The 7,632-nt window shown below is 53.1% G+C and overlaps 1 pseudogene; it reads right to left on the bottom strand.

Moving 5' to 3' along the window:
• Positions 1–211: 211 nt before the first annotated feature.
• Positions 212–2,514, bottom strand: LOC103000023 (beclin-1-like; annotated as a pseudogene).
• Between the last annotated feature and the right edge of the window lie 5,118 nt (positions 2,515–7,632).

The raw sequence follows: 7,632 nt of genomic DNA, 5'->3' as shown, positions 1-7,632 counted from the left end.
ACGTGCAGAGTCATACACACCATTGCTGAAGTGACACAGACACTGTCCCACACAGGGACTCGTGTACAAACTGCAGAAATGCCTTACTCTATACTGACTCATCTTAGTGATAACAGTAACTCACTTTTGTTTTTCAGACTACAGCAAATCTTTTATTACACATAACAGTATGTATCCAAACAGTACCCAACACCATTTCATATCTCTAACACAGGGCACAGTGGGCATTCAGTGCTAGAACCGAGAGAGGCGTGTTAAATTTCAAGCTTCTGACCACATCATATGGTGGCCAGGCAAAGCTTATATGTCATTTTCTCAGGTTATCCAACATGTGGCTCATACATTTCATCATCTCGATGGAGACAAAAATTTCCATTTCATATTTTGAGTGCAGGAAGTTGAGAGAGATAAAATCCAGTGAAAACATATTGGTTTCAATTCAACTGAGGTTTAAAAAAAAAGCACACTTAATCATTTTGAAGGGAAAGAGGAAAGGAAGGCATGGGGTTAAGACTCAAAACTATGAAAAGGGCTGGTCCCTATACAGGGGCTGCTGTAGCTCTGGAAACTATCTATCAAAGGATATTTTAAAATAAAGTGGCTTCTCTGCATTTTGTCTTTTTTGGTATTGTAAACATGTGCTGTTTGCTATCACCTGAATCTAATTTAAAACATTTTTTTTTTTGCAAACAAAACAAAAAATTTAAGTCTTTCAGGCAAGTATCTTCCTAAGGAAAAAAAGGAGTTCATTATTATAAAACTGTGAAGATACCCAAGCACGGCCCCACCTAAGATTCAACAGCATGAACTTGAGAGCTTTTGTCCGCTGTTCCTCAGAGCTGAACTGGGTTTCAGTAGAATAGGAGCCACCGCTGCCTCCTGTGTCTTCCTTCTTGCCTTTCTCCACATCCACCCTGTAAGGAAGACATAAATGGATGTCTCATCTTTTTCAGCCCCTTCTTTGAACGGCTGTACGCAGCCCAGGAAAGCCCCACTGCATAGTCAAACCTGCTGTTCCAGAAAAAACGGAGCACCCAGACCAGTACGACAGCAGTTCCTTAGATACGTCTGAGACTCCAGACTCCACAGGGAATACGCCGAAACCTCTAAAGCTTCAAACCCACCCTCCTGGCCAGGGCACGGGTACCCATACCGTCCAGCCCCCAGCAGCATTCACCTTGTTCCACTCCCCAGGAATATAACGCATCTGGTTTTCTACATCCTTCCAGCTGCTGTTGTTTAAATTCACTGTATTCCCTCTGATACTGAGCTGCCTCTGGATCCAGTCTCAGCCTCAGCCTGGGCATCCTTAAGATCTTCTGTCACTGTCTCACGGTTCTTTTCTTCCAGCTCCTGGTCAGCCTCTCCTCCCCCAGTGCCAGCTCCTTTAGTCCCTCTGCAGCTGCTCACTGCCACCCTCCTTCGTTCGCTCTGAGATCTCCAAACATCGTTTGCGGCTCTGACACTCATCTTCAGTGACGCTGAGCTGAGTATCCAGCTGGCCTGAAAGAGAGTCTGTGCCTCCCGCACCCAGCGGTGAGCCGCGCCTGTCTGGCCCGACAGGATGTCAGAAAGGCCTCCAGGGACTTTCACGCTCCAGCTAATGTTCTCCCCAGGGCTGCGTCAGATGCCTCCCGATCAGAGGGAAGCTGTTGGCACTTTCTGCAGACATCATCCAGGCTGGGGGGGTGAATGTGTGAGAGACACCGTCCTGATGGGGTTGGATAAGGCTCCTTTCCTGAGTTAGCCCCTTCCTCCTGCATCTCTCCTGGTTTCACCTGGGCTGGGGGTAGTAATGGAGCTGTGGGCTCCTGGATGGTGACACGGTCCAGTGTCGGGGGCTAGCTGCAGTACTGGCACACGAAGCTGACCTGCATGATGCCGCTGGGCATCTCCAACCCCTCCATCCCTCGGCACCTGGAGCCGCCGGCCTGGTCCAGTCTACAGCCGGGCACTGTGGCTTCCCGTCGGCCCCGGAGCAAGGCCTCCTGAACTGCCGTCACCTCGTCTTCAGCTACTTCCTGGTCTGCAGCTAACAGTAACTCATTTTTACTGAGCATTTATTATGCACCTGTGAGTGTTCTAAGCGCTTTAGAGTATTGACCCCTTCACTCAACCACTTAACCAACATTCACCAGCGCCGGAGGAGCCGGACGCTGGGCTCCTAGTGGACACAGCTGTGACCACTGCACTCACAGACACCCCCGTCCCCATGCGGACCAGGGTCTGGTGGGGAAGACAACCCTGGAAATGCCCACGTGGAGTGTACAGGCTCTTTCGGACATGGGCAGGGAGCCTCAGACAGGCCTCGGCGTCCTGAAAGAACCCACCCTGGCCCCAGCCCCTCCAGCTGCTGCACCTCCGCCCGATACACTTCAAAGAGCTGGCTGCTCCTGAGGCCTCTTCTTCCTTCCCTCCCCTCCTCTCTATGAGCTCCGATCTATCCTTCCCCCACTGCTGCTCTGAAACAGCTTTGTTCAAGGTCCGAACCCCCCGCGGCAGTCCCTGTCCTCTCTCAGCCCTTTTCCCCCACGGCTTCTCGGATGCCACCTTAATCCAGCCCCTCCCCCTGCCCGCCCGCCTCACAGGTGCCCCTGCTCCATCCCCCTCGCTGAGGGATACATGCGGGAACACCCCAGGGCTCAGGCCTGGGCCTCTTCTCTTTCCCGATCTCATCCTCCTTCCACATGATCTCATCCATGACCTCAAATACCTCTATAAACACATGGCTCCAAAATGTGCATGTCCTGCCCTGGCTTCTCCCCTGAGCTCCAAACTCATACGCTCCACACAGCAGGCATCTCCAAAGGGCAAAGCAGAATTTTCTATTTATGCACCCACGTGAACCTGCCCTACCCTCCAGGAAAATGGAAAACATCCACCCAGGTGCTCAGGCCCAAAACCAATGAGGTATTCTTTTTTTCCAATCAGACCAAGTATAACAAAGTCTTTAAATATAGATACATATTTTTTTAAAGAAGAGAGGGTGGGAGGGAGAGTCAGTCCATATCAGAGCTAAATGCAGTCTTCCCCACTGGCCCCTCGCCGTGAGACACCCCCAGGCTGGGCTCCTGTGACCTTCCCTTAGACTCTGTGACCCCCTCACCCACACGCGCGGCTCCTGACCCCACACAACACACGGTGAGCAGCCTCTCTGCCTCCCGGGCTGCAGGGTACAGGGCTGCTCAGTTTGACCTCCTCCATCATGGACACAGCCCTCTGCCTCTCTGAAGACACACCTCTCTGGCAGTGGGACTCCCTCCACCCCCATGAGAACTTGTTCCCACGCTGGAGGGAGCCCCTCTCCCCAGAGTCAGTGATTCCCCCATCCCCAGGGTCACAGCTGGCCCAGGTGTCGTGGGAGACCGGAGCGGGGTGTGTGAAAGGAGAGAGCTGAACCAAGCTGAGCTGGGCAACGGGAAGGGCTGGTTCGGGACAGGCTGAGACTCAAAAGGCCCCATCTGGCTGGGAGGACAGCAGCTCCTGGCTGAGACCCACACAGCTCAGGAACGTGGCCACACCAGGCCACGGACCAGGCAGAGGGCCCAGCTGAAGAGGCCTGGACATCCTCACTAGCACTGCTGCTCAGGTGGAAGAGGGAGTTCCCAAAGCAATCTGGGGTTGAAGGAGGCTGAGTAAACATCGGGCGGTGAAATGCCTCTCCCTGAGCTTGAGCTCCACCCTCAGTGTCTGCAAGACCAACCGTGGACAGGGCACTGATGGCCAAGGCAGAGAAGGGAGTAAGCCAGCTGGGTCACACAGGTGCCTGTGACTGGTGTGTGGCAGGTAACTTCAGAGAGGTAAGGTGGATTCTGTGGGACAGTCATGTAACCAGTGGCAGGTGTATGTGACACAGGCAGGCACACCTGCACAGCACAGGTGGAGGAGGGTGTGCACTGGTATGGGATGATGGGAGTGACAGGTGAGCAGTTAGGGACAGACAGGTGAATATGTGACAGGCACACCAATACCACTGCTGAGCGCTTCCCACCCAAGTGCCAGATGTTCCAGGGCCATAGTCCCCTCAGCCCAGGGACACTTGAGGGCCCTGATGTCCTTGGAGAGCCTCCCAGGTCCTCTCTGCCCTCCAGGGTGACCCTCCCTGCAGGACAGTAAAGGGCCCACCTGTGACACAAATGCCTGGACTTAGGGAGGGCAGCCCAGCAGGGTCCTCAGGGCCAGAGCAGGAAGATGGGAGCGGTGAGGCACCCTCCACTCCAGCTGTGTTCCCCCGGTTCTCCAGGCTCCTAGACACTTCCTGGACTCTCTGTCTCCAGGAACCAGGGGCCTGGTGAGTGCTTGTAGCCTCAGACTAGTCTGCTACCCCAGGAGACAGTGCCACACAGAATTCCTCCCGGGATGACTGAAGAAGAGCCTCCCTGTCTCCATCCCAGGTCATGGGGCCCCTTCCATCTCAGACCCCCCAACCCAGGCCTGCTCCCAGTGGTCACTGAGTCCCCAGAGCATGTGCACACACACCCCTCTCCCAGCCAGGTACCCACCACACCCACTCCGGGTGCATGCAGATCCCATGCCCACACACCATGCAGGGGCAGGTCCTCCAGAACTGCTGGGTGGAAGGTCACCAGCAACCTGGGCGCTGCCCCCACACCCAGACCTGTCCTCAGATCCCAACCCAAGGCCCTCCTGGATCCCCTGCAGGCTGAGCCTACTCATAGCCCTTTGCCCTCCTCCCAGGGGGCATCTGCTAACTACAAGACCAGCCTCAGGGATGGGAGTGAAGCTGGGAGATGGTGGTGAGCACAGCCCCACACATCACCGCACTCAACCGCTGATGGCTCCCAGGATTGGCCCACCTTGCTCTCCAGGCACCTGTGGTGTGGATTCCTATGCCCAGCCCCTCCCATAAATCACGGCCCCAACTGCCCATCCCCTTCTAGCCCCTCCAGAGCAAGCTCACAGAGGCACTCAAGGGTATCTTCAGTTCAGCAAGCTCCCATCTGTGTGTCCTGGCCAAAGAGGGGTAGGAAGCACGGACCAGGAGGGGTCGGTACTGACCAGGAGGGGTCAGTACCAACTCCTCCTACCCTATGACTATGCAGGCACCCCGTGTTCAAGACCCACCTCCAAGAGCCCACCATCCCAGCCTAACATCATACACGTGCACACACACCACAGCCTTTGTCACTTACAAGAGGTGAACCTTTCCTGTTTGTGGACCAGGCCATCCAAATATTTCCAAATCACCTGGCCCTGGGGGCCCCCTGACTTGTAGGAAAAGGACCCTAGGTTCTGTTGGCCTCACTCAGTTAATCTTTCTCTCTCTCCCTCTTGTTCATTCCATCTCTCAATTTCTTTCTCAATCTTTCTCTCCACCATTCTCTCAGCCTCCCTCTCAATCTCTCTTACAATGTCTCTCTCACCATCTCTCCCTCTCCCAGTCTCTCCTGATCAATCCCCCACCATCTCTGTCAAACATTCATTCTCTTTCACACACAATGTCTTTCTCAAAATCTCTCGTTAACCCTCACAATATCTAGCTCTCTCAAAGTCTCTCGCAATCTCATGCCCCTTCTCATCTCCCTCCCAATCTCCATCTCTCCTCTCCCTCCCTTTCTCCCTTTTTCTCACCCATCTCAAACAACCTCCCTATCTCTCCCTCTCTCTCCCTCTCTCTCATACACACACACACGAGCACGCACGGCAGGGAACCCAATACTCAAGGGTATCCACAAAGGCACACCTGTGTGTGTACTACCTGGGGCACACACTCGATGTGCAGCACATATAGTATTTGTGTAAACCCATTCTTGGGCCTTTATCCTACCTGTGGCTCCTTCATTGGGCAACTGAGGCTGTACTTGGACTTGCAAACCAGTGAGGGAGAGGGGTCCTAAGTTGAGACTCTAAAGGCCAGGGCAGGGTCTGCCTCAGGTTACAGTACCAACCATAGGCCAGGCACTGTGGAGACAAGAGTGAACAACCCAGACAGACCCTGGCCTGGAGTGCCCACCCTCTAGTGAGGAGATGGACATGAAGAGAACTCTTCTTCTCTCAGTACATGGAAGTACAGCAGTTAACAAAAGCACAGTTAGAGGTGTCACCAGGTGTCAACATCAGGGGAGACATCCTAGGGGCAGGTGGGTTTGGCACCCAGCAGTGGAGGCTCATGGGTAATCTACCTGGCTTGAGGTCTGGCTCTCACTCTCTCTCTCTCAGTCTCAACAACCATCACGTCAGCATAATTCCTGACAATGGACTGGAAGATGCTGCTTTTGGAAAAGAGCTTAGAGATCGGGGCCCCAAATTCTGGGTGTTCGGTGAAGTGTAATAACTAGGAGCCTGGCTTATTCGTGTAGCTGAGATCGGAAAGATCTGATCAGGAATTAAAGCATCGGGCAGGGGGTGGGTCCAGGCAGAGCGAACTGCATGTGCAAAGGCTCTAGGGTTAGACGGATGGTGGCGGTCACCAGCCCTGGGAGAAGGCAATAGAGGGTCATGGAGCCAAAGAGAAAGGGCAAAGTGTGGCCAGAGATAAAGCCACTGCCCCCCAGGGTCATGCATTCCCTTGGCTCTGACTTTTGATAAAGTTGGGCACATGAATTCAAAGGAGGCTCCATGCTGTGATGACTCAGTCCAGCTGGATGGGGGAGCATGGTAACCAGGATGGAGCAGGTGTGGAGAGTGACGGTGGTCCCCATGGCAGGAAGATCAGGGACCACCTCCACAGCAGACACAAAGAAAGAGAAAAAAGTAGAGCTGAATTTGCAACAAGGAGAAACCAAGGCCAAAGCAGGCTTCGACATTGGAAGCAATCAGAAGAAAGCTTTGCAATGTAATTGGCTAGAAAGCAAAGCAGCCCAGCTCAAGAGGAAGAGAAAGCCAGAAAGAACCTCCCATTCCTGGAACTTACTGTCTCCTGCCCCACTGGGATCACCTCCTCCAAGAAGCCACCTTGATCCTGTTAGGTCCCTTCCTCAGGAGCCACACGCTTCCCCTATCTCAGGGCAACCTCTGCGTTAACATATTTGGTCAACGATCACCAAACTCACCATGTACTTCCTTCCTCAGCCCATTAGAGGGTCCCCCGGCTCCAGGCCTTAGCCCAGCTGGAACCCGCCGGCTGCCACTTCCCCTCCTACGCAGCCCAATGAGCAGTCCTGACTACGTTCTGGTTCCTACGGCCTGGCTCCCCCAGATGAAGGATCTTACATTTAACAGTGGGGGGAACGGAGGGCAAGAGCAGTAGTCGAGGTGGTTCAGTTCTCACAGGAACAAGTGGACTTAAAATATTCCGTAAAAACCACCGTGATGGTTATTGTGATTAGGAGGTCTCTCACCGCAGGGGCCACCCACAAGTGCAAATCCAACATAAGCCATCAGTGAGAAGCTTTGCAATGCTGATGTGTCTTCCAGAGGAAAAGAAAAAAAATCTACATTTCCACATACCACATTTCATTAGGTAACTGCTCTCAAGACACTGACATAAACAAAACCCCACGCTAGCCTAAAGTCCGAAAAGCAAACACATATTTTGAGATTTTAGAGGAATTTATACAAAAATAGTTAAACTACAATGTTTTACCACTTGAACACTAGCTATATGATATACAAATTGCACATTTGTGAGTTTCTTTTAACTTTCCTAAGAAATAATCACCGTGGGCCAAG

This window comes from Balaenoptera acutorostrata, chromosome 19, assembly GCF_949987535.1.
Source record: "Balaenoptera acutorostrata chromosome 19, mBalAcu1.1, whole genome shotgun sequence".
NCBI classification, from domain to species: domain Eukaryota; kingdom Metazoa; phylum Chordata; class Mammalia; order Artiodactyla; family Balaenopteridae; genus Balaenoptera; species Balaenoptera acutorostrata.
This window is presented reverse-complemented; position numbering and strand designations above follow the sequence as displayed.